Source organism: Triturus cristatus, chromosome 10 (assembly GCF_964204655.1).
Source record: "Triturus cristatus chromosome 10, aTriCri1.1, whole genome shotgun sequence".
NCBI classification, from domain to species: Eukaryota; Metazoa; Chordata; class Amphibia; order Caudata; family Salamandridae; genus Triturus; species Triturus cristatus.
This window is the reverse complement of record NC_140593.1, coordinates 507,864,969-507,890,853: the sequence shown is the minus strand read 5'-3', so window position 1 is coordinate 507,890,853 and position 25,885 is coordinate 507,864,969.

Sequence of the window (25,885 nt, the reverse complement as noted above, 5' to 3'; positions counted from 1 at the left end):
GGCCATTCTACTCAACATTTGTCTATTTGACCTTTGGGGATGTCTTTTAGATGTTTCACATGTTCAGGTCTGTCACTAGTATTTTATTAATTAAGCTGTATGTGTATGATTTTGGTGTGGCTAATAGACCAGGCAGGTTCATTACACATCTCTGAAAGTGATAAACACCAATTTCCCAGTAGTTACAGACCAAGATGATGGACCAGAATCCATGATCAAGAACCAGGAGGAGTGATGCCAGACTTAAAGTATGAAGGGGCAAACAAAGAGCAAATCCTTGTCCTCAGAACTTTTCTTTTGAATCATCACTTAAACCACTGTACTGCTCTTGTCACCTGCTTAAGGTTCTGAAGTTCCAGTGATGTTTCATCTAAGTCCCAATGGGTATGAGGTATCAGTTCTTCAGAGCCAATCTACTTTATTGAGTTCAATGAGTTTTCACGGAAAGGGTCTGGTGTGACCATGTAAGTGTGTCATATATCTTCAAGGAAATGCAGAGTTACCTTTTTGTTGACACCCTCACGCTTGTTAAACCCATCTTAGCAGACTATCTTGTCTGTGGGACATTACTGCAAATGTGGGTGTTAAAGTTATCGCTGGCAACCTGGATGTATCTTAGATCAACAGCTGGAAGATGGATTGGAAATCAATTAGCAGGGTTATTTAAATTCAGATGTGGCCGCTTTATCCAGCATTTTCAATGTACATAAATTGTCAGAGATTGCGCTAAGGTGGAGAGGATCTCTAAGCCTACAGTCATAATGGAATAAATTTTAGCATTTGAAAAAGAGTGTATGATAATCATTTGTCACAAAACACTGTAATGGTGTCACAAATAATTCAATGAGAACAGCAGGGAGAGCATGATAATCCTTAAATAATTACTTAGATGAGTTATTAACCTACTCACATGTCAGACTCATGGTCTTTTTTAAAATAAAGATTGCAAGTTTTTAACTGTGATCATTGCCAACAGCATGTTACTCGATTTGTTTAAAGGGCTGCGTTTATTCAACACTGTTCAATGGCCCTATCCCTTCATTTAATCACTAACACTTCGGGTTACCAATTGTTGCACAATCACTTGATCTCACTTTCCAGATATGGTGGGGGCCTCAAGTTTACCTATCTGAAACTGAGGCCGCAGACCTTGATGAGATTTTGGCTTTAGAGGAAGCCAATAGAATTTCTAGAGGATGAGTTAGATTTTGTTATATTCTTGAATCCTTTGATAATTCAGATAGCAGTTTGATGCATGCTGTTTAGGGAAGTATTTGGTGTGAGACTGGAATGCTGAGAAGCAGGATAAAGTATCTGTTAAATTAAGATAGAACCTGGCTCTTGACAGCTGCTCTGATGCCATGTTGGGGAGAAAATACTTCAATTTGTGGTGCAGGACAAGTTGTTAACTAGCTGGTTGTATGTTTTTTTTTTAGATATACTCTCTGAAGATGAGGGTGGTGTCAGTGAGTAATCCTAATTATTTAACTCAGGCGACGAGTTTCAGGAAAACGTAATCAGTTTTTTAATATAGATTGGTGTTGTCCATGTGGCATGAATTTAGAGTTTGTGTGCCAGGAGTGTTGCCAAGCCTTCTATGTAGAGGTGACTGGTGTGTGGCTCAGGGTTGCAATTAGCATAGTGCATGATTGCTTTGAAGAGTGTTCTGTGTCTGTTGTATGCTTTAGTTATGATTAAGATGTAGTAAGTGGATTGGACTTCCTCAATGAGCTTCTTGTGGGGTGCATGGAGGTTCTTCAGGCTGAGAGGTCTTCCTACAACTGTGCTTGATGGCAGCCCTTTTACTTCCTTCTAATGGTGAGTTTCCAGTCTAGGGGCCCTATACACAAAGATGAACTTACACAAGTGTAATCTACATGTGTAAATGTACTCATACTTTACAGTAAATTTACTACATTTGGTTATTCACCCTTAACGAGTGCAAATTTACAAAGTGTAGACCACATTTTAAAAATGCTACTGCACTATTAACTTAATTTTGCATTCCATTTTAAATTAATCTATATATTAAATTCTAATTATTTTCTAAATATTTATTTAACAAAATACTAAAGTAATTTTTTATATGTATTTAATATGTATTAAGATTATCAAAATGTATGCGAAGAATGAATTCGAATTTTTTTTGTTACACATATTTTGTTTAAAAAAAAGTAGGGGGGCGTGGCTACGGCACAAATGAAGTAGGACTTGTCTCTTTGGGTCTCCGCTCCACCGTGCCCCGCATCTGCTGCTGTTCCCAGCCACCGGATCTATCAACCGGGGGCAGGGTGTCTGGTAACGTGCTGTATCCTGCAGGGATGCTCTTGGTCGGAGGTGGATGCCCCTGAGACACCTGGGTGCCGAAAACTTGCAGACGGCATCCGACCCGATTCCTCGTCCACCATCTTGCGGGGCGGTCTTCGCCGAGCTGGTGCTGCTGGGTGCCCACGCTGACGGGGAGCAGTGCATCCATAGCGGGGACCCCCAATCCTGCGGGGGTTCCCCGAGATTCCTTCTGAGGGCGTGAGGGTGAACTGTGGCCCTGTGCCATCCCGGGGGCTCACCTAATGTGCGGGCGTGGTGCCCTCGGACTCGTGATGCCGCTGGGGATCCTGAGCTCTGCGGTGGAGGTGGCGTCATCTTCGGCCGCTGTTGCGTGGCTGTTTGCGGCAGAGCCCCCCTTTTGCCTGGAGAAATTCGCCCTGCCTGGATCTACACCCAGGGACTTTGGTGTTCTCTTTGTGAATCCTCCCGGTGGCCATCTTAAGCCCTTGACCCTGCTGCACTCGGGGCCACCAGACCATCGCCGTCTCTCCATCGGCGCTACATATTTTGGCGGGGGTGCCCACGAGACCATGCCCCCCGGTTCTTCACGACGCGGCACTCTTCGGCCACCATCTTGGATAGCGACGGCAGCGGCGACTGCTTGGATGCTCGATGCCCCCGACTCCAGGTACTGTGGTGGGCCGTCCCCTGCGGGGGTGTGCTGGACTTTATCGCTAGCCCCTGGGGTCTCTGTTGGTGGCCTCCCCACTGTGGCCGCTCGGCGGTTGGGCTGCCGGCCCTCCAGCATTCCTCCCTGCTGGGCACTGACGGTGGTGGAACCCCACCGCGCCGTGTGAAGTGACTGCCTGCCTGACTGCGGCCTCTGGAGTGCAGGTACTGGGGAAGTGCACCATTTGCTGGCTGGGGGAGCTCTATTGATCCTCACCTTTCGGTGCTGGTCCTGCCTGCTTTGTCGCTGACTGTAGCCCGGGGCCTCCCTACCTCTGCTTCTGCATCCCTGCCTAGGCCTGGGGAGTGTGCCTGGATCGCGTCCCGGGTCCACGCTTTGGGAGCCCGCCCTGCATTGCACGACCTGCTTCTCCTGCCCCCGCCCCACCTCGCCAGTAAAATCGCCTGGAGGGGCCTAACCGGTGCTTGCCTGCTGGGAAGTCCCGCGCTGGGTTGGTGCTGCCACGCCGCCTACAGGATTCTTGTTGGGGGCCTGGGGACCACCTCTTCACTTTCAGCCCTCTGCATCCACCCCTCCGGGTCTTGCCTGGCCTGGCTCTTGGCTAAGGACCCCTTGGTGCCCGTGGTCCAGGCGGACTGTCTGTGGGGGAGCCCTGCCGCCCGCTGTGGGCATCTATTACTTCTTCGCGCCACCGGGGAGGTTACCCTTTGTCTGGAGGCATGCAGTCTACTTCGGCCCCCTTGCACTCCCTGGCTCTAACTGCCTGGAGGCCCCTGTTGCCTATTCTGCGCCTGGCCCTGGCAGCTGCAACCGTTAGCGGACTGTGAGAGTCCCTTGCCTCTGGACACTTTGCTGCCGCTTCGAGGTCTGCCACCCTCCGTGGTGGTACTTGCTCTCCGCAGCCGAGCCCTTGGGCCCCCAGGCTTCTGCGGTCATGCTCCCCAAACATCGGCCAGCCAAATTCGCTGACTCCGCCACTGCACGAGATAACCCAGTTACCTCCCTCTGGTCCAAATCGGCCTCGCAATCACAGAGTGCTCCTCCTGCATCTTCAATGTCCTCTGGGTCGCTCAGCTCCGAGGTTCCAATCACCCAGGCATTCATGTCATCCTCCCTGCAAGAAATCAAAGTCGAAATTGGCTCCCTCCGGCAGGACTTTAAAGCTGGTCTTCTGGACATTCGCAAGGATATCACTGAGATAGGCGACAGAGTGGATGGGCTCCAGCGTGCGCTGGACACCAGGACAGAAGACCTTGAACGCCTCTGGCAGAAAGTGCCCGACCTGGAAGTCCAAAACGTCACCCTTCAACTGAAGCAGGAGGATTTGTAAAATCGCAGCCGGAGGAACAACTTGTGCATTAGGGGTGTCCCATTGTGGACGGAGGGGAAGTACATCCTGGCCTACACGGCGGACCTCCTGCAGGCCATCTGGGAGGGTGAGAGCACCTCCCAGCCCATGCTGGACAAAGCGCATCGAGTTACTGGCCCTCGCTATTGCCCCGATTTTATACCAGACATCATCACACAGGTCCACTTCTTTGCGGACAAAGAAGTCATTCTCAGGAAGGTGCAGGGGGTTAAATTGCTCTCCTACAATGGACTATCTATACAAATCTACCAAGACCTTGCGCCCTCTGCTCTCCACTGGAGGAAGGAATTCAAGTCATAACGGACAAGCTGAGGGGCCTGAAAATCAAGTACCAGTGGGGCCATCCTTTCGCCCTGATGTTCACCTGGGAGGGCAGGCAGTGAGTTCTTCGGTCCCTGTGGGAGGCACAATGGCTCCTCCAGGTTCCCGTGTGCTCTGATGACGAGGATCTCTCATCCTCCCATGCCTGCCCGGCGGACGCACTCAAATCATCCCAAGCAAAGCAGGAAATCCTTAGCCACATTCGATCCTTGAGTGGTTCCCCATCTCTTATGAACTAAAACACCCCAGCTACATGCCGATCTTTGCCATGGCTTCCTTCGGACCAAAGCCCAGCACTCAGCCTTGCCCGGGTCCGGTGGCCGGATTGACTCTTACCTTTTCTACCAATGCATGGGACACGGCCGGCGGAGGCCCTTGAATTCCTGTGTGTCTGCCGCCCCCCCACTTCGGAGTCCTACAGGAGAGTGACTTCTCCGGAATGGCCTGCCTTCGGGATACCAGGCCATCCCAGTTAGACTCTGCTTTGTTCCGCCCCAGTTGGTCGATTCTTTATTTGCTCTCTCTGCTCTTTCTGTTTTCCCTTCTTCTCTCCCCTCTGTACGTCTCTCCTTTGGGTGGGTCTCGAGCGGAGGTGGTGTCATTGCAACTCTGTGGAGGGGTGTTGAGGGGCTTCTCCTGGCCATGGGGGTTTGCTTGGTCCTTTGAGTCTGACCTTCTTCCATCCCTCCTGCTACCACTCCTGTTCGTTAGCCTCCCTCCCTCTGCTGCGCGACCTGGGGGGGCTGCCCCCTTCCACTTTGTGGGGGTTACTTCTTCATGCTCCACCGGGTTTTGTCTGCCTGACCTCAAGGCTTGGGAGATCTCGGGCTTTGGAGGGGTGGCTGGAGTGCGCTGCCTTTACTTTACTACACTATGACGAACACTATCACACTCCTATCCCTCAACGTGAAGGGACTGAACTCCCCAAACAAGCGGCGTCAGATTTGGCATTACCTACTCCAGCATGACCCAGATGTGGTTTTCCTGCAGGAGACTCACTTACTGTCCACATACACTCATATCATGTCCCACCGTAGGTATCCCACCCAATACTGGGCATGTTCTCCTTCCAGTACTAGCGGGGTGGCCATCCTTTTTAAGCCAGGCTGGCGGGAGGTGTCCCCTAAATCTATGGTTGATGAGGAGGGGAGATTTCTTAAGGTCCACATGGCTTGGGGTCAGGGCTCCTGTGCCTTTGTAAATATATACGCTCCTAATCAAAAACAGGACGCATTTCTACGCCTGCACCTTGGGGCTCTCCTTTGCTCTCTTTCTACCCCTGTTACCCTTGGTGGCGATTTTAATCTGGTCTGGGGCCCTGAGGGGATAGTACTGCACAGGCGCAGCATGCAGCCGGGACGATGTCAGCAAAATTGAGGGATGCTATTACCGATTTTGGCCTGATCGACGCCTGGCGACATGTGCATCCAGACTCTGGGAATTATTCTTTCTTTTCTCACGTGCATCGTTCCTACTCGCGGATCTATAATTTTTTTCTTTCACTCCCCTTGGCACACAAGCTGTGCAGCGCGGAACTTTCTGCTATCTCTATATCTGATCATGCACACATTCTACTCACGCTTCAGGCCCCTGACACCCGTCGAGAACCCCTCCCTCGGTGAAGGCTGCCCCCTCAGGCCCTCCGGGATCCAGTGGATGTGGCGGACATCCGCAAGGGGATTGAAACCTTCTTTGTATCCAACTCTTTGTCTGATACTCCCGAGGATGATCCGCTGGGACACCTTCAAAGCTACTATTCGGGGGGGTTATAACCTCCATATCCATCGCCCGGAGCAGGGAGGCATGCCTTGTTGAGTCCACCGTTTTTAAAGATTTTAAGGTGCTGGAGCGTGAAGACCATGCACGTCCCTCTGTCTACAATAAGCAGCGTCTCGCTGCCCTTTGCAGCCAATTGCGCCGACAGCGCACCAATAAGGCGGAACTGCCCCTAATCAACCTTAAACAAAATTCTACACAGGGGGCGATAAGGTCGGGGCATGCCTTGCGCGTCACCTTCGTGCCCAGACTACTCGCTTACACATTGCGAAGCTTAGACGACCGGATGGCTCTTGGACTATCTCGGAAGCGGACAAGGGCCTCACATTGGAGGCCTTCTATGGATCTTTATGCGCGGGCCCCTTGCCCCTCGGACTCGGTCACGGCCTTTCTTGATTCTTGCCCCTGGGACCCCATCAATCCCTACTTCACGAAGTTGCTTGATGAGCCCATCACCCATGAGGAACTCGCTAAAGCATTAAAACAGCTCCCCATAGGCAAAACCCCGGGCCCTGCCGGCCTGCCGGTTTCTTTTTACCGGGCTTTCTACCCACAATTGCGTGATCATCTTCTCCATCTTTTTAATGGTTTTCCGATCATTCGGGCCTTTCCCCTATGATGAATGAGGCGGAAATAGTGCTTGTCCCCAAACCTGGCAAGGATCCCACCCTGCCGGCCTCTTTCCGCCCCATTGCTCTGTTAAATACTGACGCTAAACTGTACACAAAGATTTTGGCAAACTGCCTGGAACCTCACCTTCCTGGTCTAATTGAACCCGACCCAGTAGGGTTTATACGTCACCGTCAGGGTGCGGACAATATACGCCGGATAGCCCACTTGGTAGAGAAGTCGCGCATCAGAGCCATTCCTGCCTGCCTGGTCTCCCTCGATGCCGAGAACGTGTTTGATCCCATTGACTGGGGCTTTCTTAGGGCGGTCTTTCAGGTCGGCCTGGGACTGGGGTTTATTTCCAAACTGATGGCCCCCTATGCAAAGCCTTCCACCCGCATTTGTTTTAATGGCTCCACCACGGCCGCTATGCCTATCCATTGCGTTACTCATCAGGGATGCCCTCTTTCCCCTTTACTGTTCGCTCTTGTGGTTGAACTCCAGGCTATTGCCATACGCCGTCACCGGGACATACAGGGTATTTCTATGGGGGGCACGGAGCACAAAGCCTCTCTCTTCGCTGACGATCTCCTCCTCTCCCTGTCATCCCCATTGACTTCCCTTCCTGCAGTGGACTCACTTTTGGGTTCTTTCGAAGCCGCTTCTGGCTATCGGATTAATCTTTGGAAATCCCAGGCCCTTAATTTTATGCTTCCAGCCCCGGAGGTCCAGTATCTGCGGACTTTGTTTCCGGTGCAATGGACAGACAAGTCCATCCGCTATTTGGGACTGGACCTGACTCCCACACTTGCTTCTTGGACCTCGTCCAACTGGCCCAGCTACCGAAAGGCTATTCGGGAGGAGATGCGTAGATGGGAGGGTCTTCCCCTGGTGTGGTTGGGACGTCTCAATGCCATCAAAATGTACCTTCTTCCAAAACTTCTTTATCTGTTCCAATCTCTTCCTACTCCCATACCATGGGCAGGTATTTTGGCCCTGCAGCGCGACTTCACTAAATTCATATGGGGGAAATCCCGTCCTCGCTTCTCCTCCAAAATTCTTATGCTTCCTAGGTTTCGGGGTGGCCTTGCCTGCCCCAACTTGCTGCAGTACTATTGGGCCTGTCATCTTCGGTTTATATCCGGATGGATTGTCCCTGAGAGTGAGAAGCACTGGTTCGCCATGGATCGGGTGGTGTCCTGTAGACCCTTGTGGGACCTGGCCTGGCTCCAGCGGGGGGCCCGCCCTCGGTGTACCTATATTGCCACCCCGACGAGGACGGTCCTGGAGATCTGGGATAGTTTGGCAGTACCCCGAGGCCTAACAACGTTTCAATCTCCCAATACCCCTCTAACGCGTAACCCTGCGTTCCCTCCTGCTCTGCAACCTAGAGCGTTCGACACCTGGACTGTGGAGGGGCGACGTGTCATCCAGGACTTCTTTCAAGGCACCACTCTCCGTACCTTCGATCAGTGTAAACATTTTTCCATGTCTCGGAAACCGTGCGTATACAATACTGCCAGTTGCGTCACTGGCTGAGTTCCCTGACGTACAGCCAGGAAGCGACCAGGCAGCTCAGCCCTTTTGAAAACCTGGTTCGCAGATTTGAGGGGTCCAGGGGCTTGATCTCCAAGACCTATGCTGTCCTCCAATATTCTCAACAACTTGCACCTCATGGCTACCAGACGCGCCGGGCCTCTGACCTGGACGTTGATGTGTCCCCGGAGGAATGGACTCGCTTGTGGAGGGATAGCCCTAAGGTGTACCGCAGCATACCTCAGCGCGAGTCAGCGTATAAGCTGATGACGGGTTGGTATTATACCCCCCCCCGTCTCCATTGTATGTTCCTGAACTCCCCTCTGCTTTGCTGGATATGCCAGAATGATAGAGGGCACTTCTTACACATCTGGTGGGCTTTCAGGGCCTGACGCTGTTTTAGAAGGAGGTGCTCAGTCACATTAAAGAGGTGGTGGGTTCCCGATCCCTTCTGTCCCGTCCATAGCGATCTTGGACATTCGACCCGTTACACAGAAGGCTATGACCTCGGCAGACTGGCATTTAGTTCTTCACTTCTTGGGTGCAGCACAATAGTCCATTGCATCCTATTGGAAGAGGCCCTATCCACCTCCCATTGCTGCTTGGTTCCTCAGATCATGGGATGTTTTGTCATTAGAATTACTCACAGCACGCCTTAACCACACAGACATACGTTTGGACCGCATCTGGCAACCACTTATTCGCTACTTCACTAGGACTGAACATTCTTGCCTGATGCCTCCTAGGCTGCGTGCTCTGCAGTTGTTTGAAGACTCCCTGGAGCCTTTCTCCCAAGGTCGGGGGCCGGTGTCCCCTGGTTGGCCCGCTCGAACTGATGGATAGATCCTCTTACCCCCGGGTGCGCTACCCCCTGCCATGGGCACATGCCCCCTCTTCCCCCCGGCTCCCCCTCTGGTGCATCCCCCTCTTGTCCTTCTCCCTCCTTCCTCGCTCTCCCATAGAGGTGTACCCTTCACTGATTCACTCTTCTCTTTTCTGCTTTTTGTTTTATTTGTATTTTTTCTCCTCTCCTTTCTGACTCTTGCTTCTCTTCTTTCATTTTTGTCTTCTTTGTTTTTCTAATGTTTGTGGTTCAACCTCTTAGTTTTGTCGCAGCGTGGGGTCTTTTCCTCACATGTGGTGGGGACCTTATATTTGTCCGGCGCATGTTTGCCTCGAACTTTCCAGCTCTACAGCCGGTTTGCTATGCTATTTTGCCTTAAAATGCACCCTGGCTTGCCTGTTGTTCTCTCCCCCCCCCCCCCTTGAGTCCCCCCTTTTGCATGGGCTCTATGGTATCACTGCCTGCAATTTGGGTGAACCTTACGCCTTAAGCTGCATTTATATGTTTGGGCAAGTGGGGGAAAGGGCTGTTCTGCTGGGTCGAACTTGAGACAATATCATGCTACGTCACCTAGCCTATGATGCCATTCCGTTATTGTCTTCCCACGCTGTGACATGTATTTTATTTCCACTTGTATTTAATAAACAGATGTTTAAAAAAATAAAAAAAGTAAATAAAATATTTTACACTTTTAACAATAAATTGAATGTATATATATTTTTAAAAAGTCAAAATAAACAAATTTATTTGAACATTATTTCCTATTTAAGTCTCTACCTCCATTATTTTCTATGGGAGGGTGTTGCAGTACCAGTGGTTGACCATATGTTGTGCTGCACTTACTCCAGGACTGACCTAGAGTACATTTAAGGCTGTTGTGGGTCCTTTCAGGCTGCAGTAACTATACAAGTGCAGTTTGTGAACAGCAATTGCACTTAGTCCTTTGTGAATGGTTTCAAGTCCCTCCCTAATCCCCTCTTTTACCCCCCATAAACCCTTCCTTACTCCTCACTTAATCCCTCTCATTTTGTAGTAAGTATTCTCTATTTTACAGCCACACCCCTTTTCCTCCCAAATTCACTACTAAAACATGGAACAATTTGGATGGAGACCTCTGAAGACGGGGTGAAGATCTCAGCACAGAAAAGAAAGACAGAGACCTCTGCATGTAGGTTAGTGTATAGCATTTTCTAGTATATGAGTAATACTATTGAACTATTAATTAATGTAGTACAAAATGCATTTTGTGAATAGTCCCCAAGATGTTTTTGTTTGTACCAAGATGTGGAATGCTTGGCTTTTGATAAGCATGATTTGGTTGGGGTATGGGTGTCAACTGTGGCCTGGATGGAGTTTTTGAGATCATACAGCATGTGGTTGAAGCGGAAGTTAAGTGTTAAACATAATGAAGCTATCAGAGGCCCACATTAATGTTTGGGTGGTTTTAGTTGTCATCACTAGATGGGTCTGAAGTGGTTAATGTCAAAATGAATATCTGCGTGGTTGGAGCATTTGAGAATTTGTGGTGTGTGGCAGGTTAGGCTGGTGCTGGCTGTGCAGATATCTTAAATTTGGAGTGAGCTGCTTATGTTGACAACATGTTTGATATAGGCAGTTTCCAATAGACTGAAGCATGTTTCTTTTGATGGTCTTTGTTGCTGTGTCACCTAGGAGTTTGAACGCGCAAACAAATTCCCAGTGTCTGTTCACACTGTCCTGTGTTTTTTTAAAGGCTGATGTTCTCCTCTTCTGAGAAATTTCCCCATACCTAGATGCAATCCCATTTGAACCCTGAACCAGAGGGAGGTCAAAAATGTTTTTAAAATGTTCAAAGAATCATGTATGCGCTTTCCAAAAGTTGGACATTTAAATTTTTTCTTTCAACTTTCAGAAAGGTGTCTAGACTATTTTGTGGTTGGAGAACAATCCAATACTCCAATACATGATTTTAGTCTTTATGAACAGTAAACTACTCAGTATAAGAGAAATTAATGAAACATGAAAGTTGGAGGATTCTGACAAAAATCTTACAAGATCTTATGTTCCTTTAATAGAGTTCTTTGTGGGGTAGGAAGTGACTTTGTGTCTAAATTCAGGACTGTGGTATCACAGGCTGTGAAACTAGGAAACTTCTGGTCTAGTTCTGTTTAACTCATTTAACCAAATTGCGTTAACCTGCGCAAGCTACCTTATGATCATGCGCCTCAACCCCTTAACAACAAAACCTGAGACAGTTTAGAGCACGGGTACTCACAAACATTTTCCTGGGGACCGCAAAGTCTGTCCTTTGGTAAATAATACCAGGTAATCTATTATATCCACAGCAAAAATTGAATTGCTTGCCAATGTCTGACCAGTTTTGGATACCATAAAAAGTGTGGAAAGTCCATCATGCCTTGCCTATATCTAGGAGATAAATCTGATCTATTGGTATGCAAGGTCTTAGGTTAGGAAATAAAAATGGTATATAACTATCAACTGATAAAGGATCGATTTTTCACTGCCGCCTAGAAAATCTATTTGCCATTAATACCAAATTGTGTCTCGTTAGCTGATGGGCAGAGACCCTGCCAGATTCTTAGCACTTTTTATTTTTCCATTTTCTGGCAGTGCCAGTAAAATGAGATTCTTAAGGATAGCTTTGCCCTGTATAATGTCAATTTTGATATGATCAACCATTATAAACTAATTAATACCTAACCTTGGTTTACAAAAGTACATAGAGGTGTTTCTAGGAAACTCAAAATTTGAACAAACTCTCTCAGTTTTAATGTAAGGGAGATGTTGGCAAGTAAATCCTAGACCCTGCAGTAACAGTTCACCAAAGAGGGTAAATTTAGTCAAGGTGTCAGTGGACTTTACATACACAACTCTGCCTTTAGTCCACCTGCCAAATTTAGAGTTCACCAACGGTCCTGAGGTGACCTTCGTGGGTTTGTATGAACAGCAGTCACGGTTCATACAAAGCCTTTTAAAACTTTGGTGTGTATTCGTCATTGGTGAGGGACTCTAACACCACACCACACTTTTAAGTTTGTTATATAAAAAGTAAAAACGAATAATCCCAACACCATAGGAGTTGTATCCCATGGTGTGGGTGTCATTCTTTTATTTTTACAGTCCTTCATTGCCAGGATAGCAATAAAAAGTAATCTGATCACCTACTCTAAATAGGGCTGACGGATGGATGGCATACCTATGACATTCTGTACTCCCTTGGGTTTTCAGCCGAAGATTTATGGCAACAGAGTAAATGTTACTCCATGGGTTTAAACCTGGCGGTCCTACAGCACTGATTGTGCCACCCACACAAGTAGCCTTGCAAATGAGTCTCAGACCTGAAACTGCAATGTCTGTGCACACAGATTTTAAATGCCCTGTCGACCTGGCAAGAGCGCCCACTTGACAGGCCCTTACTATCCATTATGTTACATATAACTCACCCCTAAGGTAGGCCCAAGGTAGCCAGGTTGGCACAGTGTAGTATATGCGAAAAGTAGGACATTCTGTGGTGTGATTTACATGTCCTGATAGTGAAATACTTTGAAAGGCATGTCTGTCCCATAGGTTAACATGGGAGTTGCCTTGTAGCATCTTACAAGAGTAACTTTCCATTGGGATATGATAGAGAAATGGAGTTTAGGATCTCGGAGGTTAGAATTTAATCACACACCGGTCAGTGAAAGTGGTTTTTCAATTGTGTGTTTGAAAATGCCACTTTTAGAAAGTGGGCATTTTCTTGTTTACTATCCTTGTGTCTCTGCCAGTTTATGTATTCCCCATCTCGCTTTGGAATGATAGGAGTTGGGGATGTGCATTTACTCTAGACAAGAGATACTCAAAGTACAGCCCATAGCCCACTTGCGGCCCTCATGACATTCACATGCCCGTTGAAGAACACCACTAGCCTGCTGTAATTTCTAAAGAGAGCACTAACATTCAGAAAGATGTTAAATCAACAGTTACACGTTTATTTACACCTAAACAACGTAAAAGAAAAGATGCAAATAAGTTGTCTTGCACCACTTACTTTAACAACACATTTACTATTAAGATATCTAGCATTAAATGTCTACCAAATGGGGAGGGCGGAGCTTGCCTGGCTGAGAGACGGCCGCATCCCTCTAGAGCTCCGCTCTACGCCGCCACTATACCTTCAAGATCCGAGCAATATCCTACAGCAGCAACTTGCCTAAAGTAAGGGCTGGTCCCCTTGACGAAGGCGATCCTGAAATTAGCGCCGCCTGCGCCCGAGCACCCGTATCCAGAGACCTGCGGGGGCCCGCCGGTTGTGGCGTGGTGCGGCCTGCACATCCCCAGGCTGGAGTTTGGAGCTACCCGGTGCTCCTGTCCCCTGGGCCACACTCCCTGATGCCGCACTGGGCGCCCCTGCGGCTGTGACTTCATCTGTGGCGGCAGCGGCGGCGCTTTAAAGGGACACACAGTGGGGGGGCCGCGGCAGCTCCTCACTGCCCGCTGAAACTCCCTGACGCCCGGCTCCGCTCTATCTGGGGCTTCCTGGCTTGTAGTTGCCTCCGGAGCTGGTGGAGCAGCCATATTGACTCCCAGCTTGGAATACCTGCAGGAAGGTACGTGACCCTCGCGCTTTGAGGCGGGTCGCTCCCCTGGTTTTGAGGCAGATTCGGGGCCTTCCTGGTGACTCCCCTCACCTACTGCCCACCTGGGGATGCTTCTGTAGCCTAGAAATAATGCTGATTGGGCAGACTGGGGAATAACAGGCGGACAATACTGGCTCTGGTCCCCTTGTGGCTGCTGCTGACTCGGGGACTGCTCTCCCCCCACAGGCTGCCCTCTGCCACCTTTCCCCCTCAGAAACAGACACTTCGACGGATGACCCGGTTGGAGACATTAAACAGATCATTGCCTCCATGCAACAAGGCCTGACTGCTATTGATACCAAGATAGACTCGCTGGCTTACAGAATGGACCAGGTCTCCGATCGCATAAATAAACACTCTGAGCTTCTGGACATGGCGTTGCGCCGCATAGCCGAGGTAGAGGAGGCTCAGACGGACGCTGGAGACACACGGAAGCAGATGGAACGCGCCCTCAAGGCCCTACGAGACAAGGCTGAGGATCTTGAGGCCCGGTCGCGCCTCAGCAATCTGCGCATCACGGGCCTGGCAGAGTCCACTGCCACGGGAAACATGGAGCAATTTGTGGAGCGCCTTTTTACCTCCCTCCTAGGCACAGAAACCTTCTCTCATTTATTCGTGGTTGAGAGGGCGCACCGGTCGCTTGGCCCTCGTCCCCAGCCAGAAGCCCCACCCCGCCCCATCATCGCAAAACTCTTGAATTATCGGGACAGGGATGCTGCGCTGCGGAAGGCAAGGGAGCTGGGTCCCCAGCGGTATGAAGGATCGGACATCTCTCTGTTCCCCGACTTCACCCTAAAGGTACAGGAGGCACGGCGGCAGTTCACCTCAATGAAACGTAAACTGTGGGACCACCACATCGAATATGCTATGTTGTATTCCGCCAGATTGAAAGTTCTCTTCGACGGGAAGCCGCGTATATACCAAGACTCGCAATACCTTCAGAAGGCCGTCCGAGAATGGGAGCGGGCTAACAAGCGATCGAACACTCAACGAGCCTCCCCAGCACCGGATGCTGATGTTGGAACTATGGATTTCAATGACCGAGTGCCTTGTGATATCTCCTTTGTTTGTAATGCTTTTATCCTGCTCTTATTGCCAATGGTTTCTTGTCTGGTTGCAGTACTCCCTAACGGCCCACTGGAGCCCTGTGGCAAATGGGATGATCCTGACCATAGGTTACCCTAGTATACGTTATTTTCTCCGATTTGGTGTTTCTTCCTAACATGCCTCTCTGGCTACTCGTAGTGTGTGGCCTGACATCGGCCTTTTCCTTGGGGACTTGCCTCCCTGCTGATATCTTGCTTTCCCGAAACAGAGTTCTTCTGCACGCTCCTTGCACTTAACTAAACACAGATAAGCTGTTGTAGGATTGGTACTTGCATGCAGTGTTTGAGCGGGGGGTTGGCTCAGTTTGTGTACCCGGGCAACATCCGCCCCACTGCGTTAACCGTTGTTCAACTTTTTGTTGGTGGGTGTTTCATGGGAGAGATGGGTGGGACTCCCTCACATTTGAATTCCTTCTTAGTGAGGGCTGGGTGGGTGATGGCTTGCCTCTGCAGAGTTGGGGTATGCAGGGCGTGGGTGGGTGCCAGCTCAGTTGGGGTTGAGCAGGCGTGGGAAGGGTTTGGGCGAGATTTACACTGTGGATTGCTGCACTGTTTCACTGTAAAGATTGTTTTCATGCACTGCACTGTTTGCGGTTGGGAGTTCCAAGGGATAGGCCCCTTTGAGTTGAGCCTGTTGGGGGGCGGGGGGCGAGGTATACAGACCCTGTTCATAGATAGGGTGTGTGCACGCATTATTCCACGTACCATAACATTCACAACAGAATTGACTACTGGTTTGCTTCGAGACACTTATCGCAGCACATTCTCTCTTGCACGATCCTGCCACGCACCTACTCTGATCACTCGCCATTGCTATTGACACTCACATCCCCCAAGAGGCGCATTCCTCCCTTTCTGTGGCGCTTCCAGCCCTACGCTCTTTCCAAACTATTTGGGAAGCTTAAGGTGTATATCAGGGGGGCACAATTTCTAAACACACAGGGGTTCTTAAGTCGATTCGGAATAGGTTGTCCGCTTTGGAACGTAAGTTAAAAGATCTAGAAGCAGCTTGTAGGGACACTCAGAACGACGACCTCACCCTAGAACTGGCGCAGACACTCAGAAATTATCATGAGGAGGCGGATGCGGAAATAAAGCATCTTGGCAAATACGCCATAGCCCGATCTTATGGGGAGGGCGAACGACCGGGGACGGTTCTTGCACAACTCCTTCGGCAACGCAGGGACAAAACAACGATACCAGACATCAGACCACAAGCGGGGGATCCCCCGTTATCTGAGGCCCAGGTGGTGGAACAATTCCGGAAATACTATGAGGAACTCTACTGATGATCATATACTGGACTATTTACTTAATTTTAGCCCTCTCCAATATGAGGGCGGGGAGCGCACCGGGATGCGATGGTCTCATTGTCGCCTTTTATAAGGCATACCTGGATCTATTACTGCCACACTACTTACGTTGTTTAAGGACATATGCATCTCAGGAACGATGCCCCCGACTATGCAAGACGCGATTTTCATGGCAACCCTCAAGCCGGGGAAACCACCGGAGGAATGTGCTTCGTACCGACCATTGTCCCTTATGAACATCGATGCGAAGATTTTTGTGAAACTGCTCGCTAATCGTTTAGTCCCGCTCGTTCCAACCCTGGTGGCACCGGAGCAGGCTGGATCGTGCCTAGTCAAAACCTAACGTATAATCTGCGAACTGTTTTTGCTGCCCTACAGCACACACGACCTGACGTTCCGGCTATCGTGGTCTTTTTGGACTCGGTCGAGTGGCCCTTCATGAGACATGTCCTTGGCCACATGGGGGTGGGCAAGGTTTTCCTGCAACTCCTTGCGGCACTGTACGCCGCTCCCACAGTGCATATTCGGATTGGCTCCCTGGTCACTGACCCCATACGAGTCTGCAGGGGCACGAGACAGGACTGCCCCCTATCACCAATCCTGTACGCACTGACGGCAGAACCCCTAGCCTGCGCCCTCCGTGAGTATCATGGTCAGAGAGGCATCCGCTTCCCAAACTACTGTTTAAGTGTCTCCACATATGCGGACGAAATGCTTCTATATGTTAGAGACTCTGAGACCGACCTCTCTCCAGTCTTGCGTGAGGTTGTCCACTATGGTTCCCTGTCCGGCATAAGGGTCAATTGGAGCAAATCCATCATGTTCCCACTCACCCCGATTACGGCATGCTTTGAACCGGAATACCCTCTCCAGTGCACCACAGAGGCAGTGCGATACTTGGGGATCAAGCTGCACACTGACTCGGAGGTTGTCCTAAGGGACAATTACGGAGTGGCTGTCTCCAAGTTGGAAGACGATGTTGACAGATGGGTGCGTCTCCCCTTGTCGCTGATGGGCAGAGTCTCTATTATGAAAATGATAGTCCTGCCGACCTTCCTGTTCCTGTTTACGAACATACCCATGGTCTTGTCCAGGATATTCTTTCAGCACCTCCAAATCCTAATGGTGCGCCTGGCGTGGGCGGGCAAGCAGGCGCGTGTAGCTTGGAAAATATTTACACTGCCTTATGAGATGAGGGGCCTGGGAGCCCCTGACTTGGAATTATATTATAGAGCAGCCCAGTGTTCTCACGCATATTATTGGATGCATGGCCCTCCTGACATCCCACACATACAGATTGAAACCATAGTTGCCACCCCCAGGCCTCTCAGCGCTTTGCTGTTCGCGCCCCATGACAAATGCACGGGCATAATGGACTCTATCAAATCGATCGCACACGCTTGGCATTCTTTATTAGACGCTCAGGCCGGAAATATACTATACTCTCCGCTGGCCCCCCTTTGATTGGTGCCACTGGCTTGCTCCGTACAAAGACAGGGGGGTTACCACTGCATTGCAGACACTAAACATACACACTGTGGGAGACCTCTTCACGAACGGTACAGCCCGCACCTGGGTCGATGTATCTGGCGACGAGGCCTGGTCGACTCCCCTTGCACGATTCCAATACCACAGACTTAGACATGTTCTCCGTGACCTCCTAGGGGAGGAAAGGGAGGAACCCCCTGAATTCTTGGCACTCACTGCAGTTATCAAAGCACAATCTCCCGCCAAACTAGTGTCCAGACTGTATCGCATTGTTTTAACTACTAAGGGAGATGGCTACACCAAACCACGACTGGCATAGCAGCGAGACCTACAGATGGACCTGACAGATGAAAAGTGGCTCTACTGTTGTACGAGCACTAAACAAATCTCGCTTAATGGACGCCACAGACTGGTGCATTTTAAATTCTTAAACAGGGTCTATTACACGTCGGAGCGATTACATCGCTATGGGTTGCGTGAGGAGCCTCAGTGTGCCCGGGGGTGCTCGCTTCTGGGAAGACGTATTCGCTGAAATTAATCACATCACGGACTTGACACTGACTGCTGATCCCTTCCTGGCCCTACTGGGGTATTCCAGGCCTCTTCCCAAGGCACACCGACGACTAGTGGACATGGCATTTTTACTGGCTAACAGATGCGTTGCGCTCTGCTGGCTTGGCGACCCTACACCCACATTAGCACAGTGGTCCAGGGACATGATGTTCTGCTACACCCAAACAGAAAATTATAGTGAACTGATGCCACCTCGCAACAGGCCGAAAAACATTTGGGCACTGTATATGACGAGACGAAATCCCCCTACTACTGCTGACCCTGACGACGCCCCACTTCCCACGACTGATGACCTCCCGGACAAAGACCCCACCTAGTACCATCCCCTCCTCCTCGATACTATCTGAGGAGCCCCCCCCCCCAATTTATACCCTCCCAGAAAAGCGTAGATGATAGGGAGCCCTTTGTCATTCAGTGGGTAGGACTTCCCTAATTTCCCCTGTACTGTCTTCCCATTTCAGAATAGTGCTACACGGTATCTTCACTTGACTGTCACATGCAGATAATGTCACTTGGAATATGTCTCTGTTTTTTTCTTCTCTTTTTGTTTATTTGTTGCTTTGTGCAAAATCCCAATAAACATATTTAAAAAAAAAATGTCTACCAAATATGATAAAAGCCTCTCCAAATTTCATAAAAGCGTATTTTATTAACATGCAGAGGTGATGGAGCAAGGACTCGTAGAAAAGAGACTTGTTTGTATGCGATCTGCTCCTTTAACTCACTAACATGTTATTAAATGCATTTTGTGAATAACTAATGAGCACCACACAAACATATGGGTCAGTGAAGCTTGCTGTCACGGGAGCACTACTGGGGGCGCGGCTTCGGACACACAAGCCGAAGGGATTCCTGATTGTTCCTTTACGCCCTGGCCACAGGACTCATACGGGCCCTTTAACTCCACCAGAGAACCCCTTGGGGAGGAGCCGACAGTCTGCACGTCAGAAGCCGCCGTCCAATCGGAGAGCCCGAGCCCTTGTAAAACGAACCCGGAAGAAGAGGAGGACGCGAAAGCCGGAGGAAGTGAGGAGAGCCGAGCGAAGGAGACGGAGACGGAGCAGGAGCGAGTGAGCAGTGGAGGACGAGAGACGACTGAAGGAGAGTGCGGAGTCCGAGAGACGGCGCCGACGGAGCCAGGAGGCCAACGAATAAGCTACTCGCCCCGCCACGTTCCTGGAGGAGCGTGGCTGGGAAAGACGGTCCCTACGGCAGAACCGGATGGAGAGAAGATCTCTACAGAGGAACCCTTGATTCGGACTTCGACCCCTCGAGAAGCAGACATCATCCAGAACATTACAAAAAGGCGTTTTGTTGAGCCAATAAAACCCGATTCTTTATCTCCTAAGTGAGTTCCTGTGTTGATATACTAGGAGAACCACCTCCCCCACCATATCGTCCCTCACAAGTGGCGAGCCAGATAGGAGTCTTGTGGAATCAGCATCCGAAACAGGATGGAGGCCATCATCCACCAGATGAAGGAGGGACAGGCAAAACTCGAGTGGGCAGTAGAGAAATCCTCCAGTCAGGCGGAGGCGGATCGTGCCGTCTTTACGTCAGCGATACAAAACCAAGCGGACAGTCTGATAAAACTAGCAGAGGGACATGCCCAACTCCTGATCGCACTGGGACAGGGAAGAGCGAGCAACCCCCCTGGAACCGTAGTCCCTCTCCAGAAATACGTACCTGGAGATGACCCCTTGGCATTCTTCTTGAATTTTGAACCAGCCGCGAGGGCCAGCGCCTGGCCGGCTGAGCGGTGGCCCTTTTACCTCGCGCCCCTCCTCACGGGAGAAGCCCAAGCAGCCTATCAGACAATTAACCAAGATGGGACATCCGCCTATGCGGCGGTGAAACAATATGTGCTGGATCGATTAGGTGTGGACGACGAGACACACCGCTTGAAGTTCAGACAAGAGCGAGGAGCCACGGGTGACCTGCCAAAAACCTTGTTCTTCAAGTTAAAGGGAGCTGCTGATCTCTGGCTCAAACCTCATGAAGGCAATATGAACGAGGTCATGAATAAAATCTATTTGGAACAATTCTTGGAGGCGCTCCCCTATGCCACTCAACGGTGGTTAAAACAACACGCCGGTCTGACCTTAGAACAGGCTATAGAAATGGCGACGGCTTACTCCAGGGCCCAGGGTCGACCACCCCTTAAAGAATCCGAGAAACACGTCCGTCCCCCAATTCCGGCGAGACTTGAGAGGAAGACCCCACGACCCCCTCCAGAGGGAAACCGACCCCGTCTTCCCCGTCCCGAGAATCCCCCTTACACCTCCCCCCAGTGTTATGATTGTGGAGAGTGGGGCCATATAGCACGATTCTGTCGTAAGAAAAGGGAGAAAGACGACGAACCCATGGACATCAGCTATGCACCCCGCTCTGTCCTATTCGCCCAGGAGACAGGCCCCATATTTTATGTAAGTGTGACTCTTAATGGCAGGAGGGTAAGGGCTCTTCTTGACTCGGGATGCAGACACTCTGTCATAAAGCGGGAATTGGTAGCTCCTTCTTGGCTAATATCCGGGAAGACAGTACACATTCGATGCATACATGGGGATGTAAAGGAGTACCCATTGGCTAGGATCACCCTAGGGATCAACAATCATATGCAGTCAGACGTAGTGGTGGGGGTGGTGGATGATCTCCCTGAGTTACTAATTATAGGGATTGACTCCCCGTCCTTTACCCCCCTCTTGCAAGCTGCGATAAATCCCATTAAATATAACGTGTGTCTCACCCCTGAGCCCTGGGCTAGAGATAATCACTTTCGGCTGGCCCAGTTAAATGATGCCAGTCTCACACACGCTTGGCAGAAAGCGCGAGATCAAGCAAATGCTGGGACTCGTGTCTATCCCTCATTCACAGACCAAAACGGACTCCTCTACCGTCTAGCGAAACCCGACGCTGTTCCCCAACTGTTGGTTCCTGCTGGATTCAGGGACCAAATCCTCTTTTTTGCCCACGCTCATCTTTTAGCAGGGCATTCCGGAGCAGAAAAAAGTGGGCAAGCCATTCTACAACATTTCTTTTGGCCAGGGGTGTACGCTCAGATACAGAAATATTGCCAGGAGTGCCAAATCTGCCAGAGACGCAATCCCTATGTTCCCCCTCCAGTTCCGTTAAATCCCTTACCCATCATTGGGACCCCCTCCGACCGCCTAGTTATGGACCTAATAGGACCCCTGCCCAAGTCGGCTAAGGGTCACCAGTATGGACTGGTATTAATCGACTATGCCACCAGGTACCCAGAGGCGTTCCCACTTCGTGCCGCAACGTCCAGTGCCATCGCACAACGACTCGTGGAAGTCTTCTCCCGCATGGGCTTTCCACGAGAGATCATCACTGATCAAGGTACCCCATTCGTGTCCCGGTTAATGAGGCAGGTCTGTGACCAGTTGCACATTAAACATATCACCACATCTGTGTATCACCCCCAGATAGATGGACTAGTCGAACGATACAACGGTAGCCTTAAACTTACCTTGAAGAAGCTTCTGTCTGGGGATGGCCGGCACTGGGACCAGTTGCTCCCATTGGCCCTATTTGTACTCCGTAGCCAGAAACAATCCAGTTTAGGGACTTCCTCTTTTGAGTTATTGTTCGGGCGAAAGCCCCGAACCTTACTCGAGATTACCAAGGACAGTTGGGAACGAGAGGGGTTACAAGAGGCCGAATCCCTACTGGATTATACACAACAGTTACAAAACCGCCTCCATAAATTGCGAACATTGGCCCACACAGAGTTGTCGGCGGCACAGGTCAAACAGAAAACATTCTATGACAGCGGTACGAAGTGGAGGGAGTTAGATGTAGGGGATTGGGCCCTGATACTTTTACCCTCCTCCACCCACAGGTTAAAAAAGGAATGGCAAGGACCATTCAAAGTCACAAGAAAGATAGGGAAAACGACATATATTCTGCAGCTGAGGGGAAAGAGGACCCAGATGTTCCACATTAACTTACTGAAGAAGTGGTTGGGACCCCCTCCTTCCGGGGTTCATGCGGTCTCCATAATCACCTCTCCCTCTCATACTGCTCTAGAGACCCCTGTCAATCCCAACCTCACCGCCACCCAAACCAGAGAAATACGGTCCCTGCTGATGGACTTCTCAGATGTATTTTCTGATCAACCAGGCAGGACCCAACTAGCCGAACATTGCATCCCTACTCCTCCGGGGGTTGTGGTGAAACAAAAGCCTTACCGGATCCCTGAGGCTCGACGAGCCGCCTTTCAGGACGAAGTCTCCAGGATGTTGGGATCGGGGGTTATCGTGCCCTCACATAGTAATTGGTGTTCCCCCGTGGTGCTGGTACCCAAACCGGATGGCAGCATCCGGTTTTGTATTGACTTCCGCACTGTGAACAAGGTATCCAAGCAGGATGCCTATCCTCTTCCCCGGGTGGATGAACTCATAGAACGCCTTGGTGAGGCCCGATACATCACCACCATCGACCTCACCAAGGGTTACTGGCAGATCCCTTTGGCCCCGCGGATCAGGAAAAAACAGCGTTCTCCACCCCTTCCGGCCACTATCACTTTACAGTCCTTCCATTTGGGTTGCATGGGGCCCCAGCGACCTTTCAGCGAGCTATGGATGTGCTTCTGGCCCCTCACTTATCATATTCAGGGGCTTATTTAGATGACATCGTGGTCTATAGCAAGACCTGGGAGGAGCACCTAGGGCACTTAGGGAACGTACTGAACAGCCTTCGTCAATCCGGGTTACACATCAACGCCAAGAAAACTCGAGTGGCCTTTCAGAAAGTGAGGTATTTGGGGTATCTCTTGGGGGAGGGACACATAGCTCCCCAAACCGAGAAAGTGGCCGCAATCCAGTCCGTTCCTTATCCAAAGACCAAAATAGACTTAAGGGCGTTCTTAGGGTTAGTGGGGTATTATAGACGGTTCATAGCCCAGTTCGCTACCATAGCGGGCCCCCTCACTGACCTACTACGAAAAACACACACCTCACCCAGGTTACACGCCCCTTCAGATCAAGAAGCCTCTGCGTTTCAAGCCCTGAAAGATGCTATCACTACCTCCCCTGTACTAGTGACCCCGGATTTCAGCAAAACCTTTATCCTGCAGACAGACGCCTCGGGTATTGGGATCGGGGAGGTTCTCTCTCAAAAAGATCCCGACGGTCACGAACGCCCCCTTCTTTTTCTCAGTAGGAAGTTGTTTCCTAGGGAGCAGGCTTACTGCACTATAGAAAAAGAGTGCCTTGCGGTCAAGTAGGGGGTTGAGAAACTCCGGTATTATTTAGAAGGCAGACCCTTTGTACTTTACACGGACCATGCTCCCCTCACCTGGCTACAACGGAAACATGGTCACAATGATAGGATCCTCCGCTGGTTCCTTGCCCTCCAACCCTATCAGATAGACATCCGACACCGGAAAGGGGTGAACCAGGGTAATGCTGACTTTCTTTCTCGGTTCCCTTGTTCCCCCGATCGGGGCACACCAGGGGGAGGGAATTGTCACGGGAGCACTACTGGGGGCGCGGCTTCGGACACACAAGCCGAAGGGATTCCTGATTGTTCCTTTACGCCCTGGCCACAGGACTCATACGGGCCCTTTAACTCCACCAGAGAACCCCTTGGGGAGGAGCCGACAGTCTGCACGTCAGAAGCCGCCGTCCAATTGGAGAGCCCGAGCCCTTGTAAAACGAACCCGGAAGAAGAGGAGGACGCGAAAGCCGGAGTAAGTGAGGAGAGCCGAGCGAAGGAGACGGAGCAGGAGCGAGTGAGCAGTGGAGGACGAGAGACGACTGAAGGAGAGTGCGGAGTCCGAGAGACGGCGCCGACGGAGCCAGGAGGCCAATGGATACGCTACTCGCCTCGCCACGTTCCTGGAGGAGCGTGGCTGGGAAAGACGGTCCCTACGGCAGAACCGGATGGAGAGAAGATCTCTACAGAGGAACCCTTGATTCGGACTTCGACCCCTCGAGAAGCAGACATCATCCAGAACATTACAAAAAGGCGTTTTGTTGAGCCAATAAAACCCGATTCTTTATCTCCTAAGCGAGTTCCTGTGTTGATATACTAGGAGAACCACCTCCCCCACCATATCGTCCCTCACACTTGCATATGTGTTTTCTAACATTAACAGCTCGAACGAATCACTGAAACCGCTTTAACAGGAAAATCTTTAATGCGCATGCGTCAACTGCATCTACGCAGTGTGACGAGGTAATGCTTGTAGGAAAATTCTTGCGCATGAGCAGAAGTCACTAAAATGGAGTCTTAAAGACTTGCATGTATAGCACCTGCTTAGCCGAGCTATTTTACTAATGCTAATGCTGGTAAAGTATTAATAAGCAAAGGGGAATAGAGTAGAGATGGGTGGTATACAGTGAAACCATTTATTTTTTAAAGTATCATTTTTCTTTTTGACTTTGTCGCTAGTGTGCATTTGGGCCTCTTGTGAATGACTGAAGTAAGCTGAGTCAGATGACAGCCATGCATGACTATTGAGAGTGGACCCGGAAGGATGACATAAAGGGTCAGAAGGGGGACAAGGTTGCAGAATGTCTGAGCCTGGGAGCAGGCAGTTAAAAGTTCAAATGAATGGATCTACATGTTAGATTTTTAACAAATGTTGCAAATGAAATGTGAATGAGGGTGGGAAATAAAAATCACAAATAAAAATTAAGGGGATGGTTCTATGAACAATGGGCTAACTGAAAAAGTGATATGTAAGCATGGTGTGATGAACTTCCTCCCCTTTCCTGTCTAATTAGATTTCGTATTTTTACGATATTGAAACTTAAGTGGGTGGTACATGAAGAACGAAAGGTACAATTGAGATAGTTTTTTGTTAGTCAGGCAGACAAAGATTTGCTGAATGCTGCAGAGCTCGGGATGCTTTCGGTGTAGCGGGTGATGCTGATGCTGGGATAGATGCTGTGAGATGCTGATGAAGAATCGAATGCAGAGCCTGAAGCAGAACTTTCTATCCTGAGTGTCAGAGAGGGGTGCTACGCAAGCGTCGGTGTTAGAGAGGTCATCCTGTCCTGAATCCTGTCCTGAAGTCTTTGTTTCCTGAACTGTCCCGGGGGACCCTTACCAGCCCTTTGGCCAGGGGTTTGGTCTTCACACCATTCTTGGTAAATATAATTTTGTGCATTTACAGATGTTCTTTTCTCTCTGTCCTCTCCCTTTTCTGAGCATAAGTCATTGCAAGAGTTCGAAGTATGTGTTTGATGATTGCTTAATTGAATTTTCTCTCCTATGCGTGATGGTGACTGTACTGTATTTTTGAAGTGGTTCACATGCATTTAGTTTAGATAAAAACTTAAAACATTCCGGAGTCTGTGGTTATTTACTTTAAGGTATAGAAAGGTTAGAGTTATGTTTATTA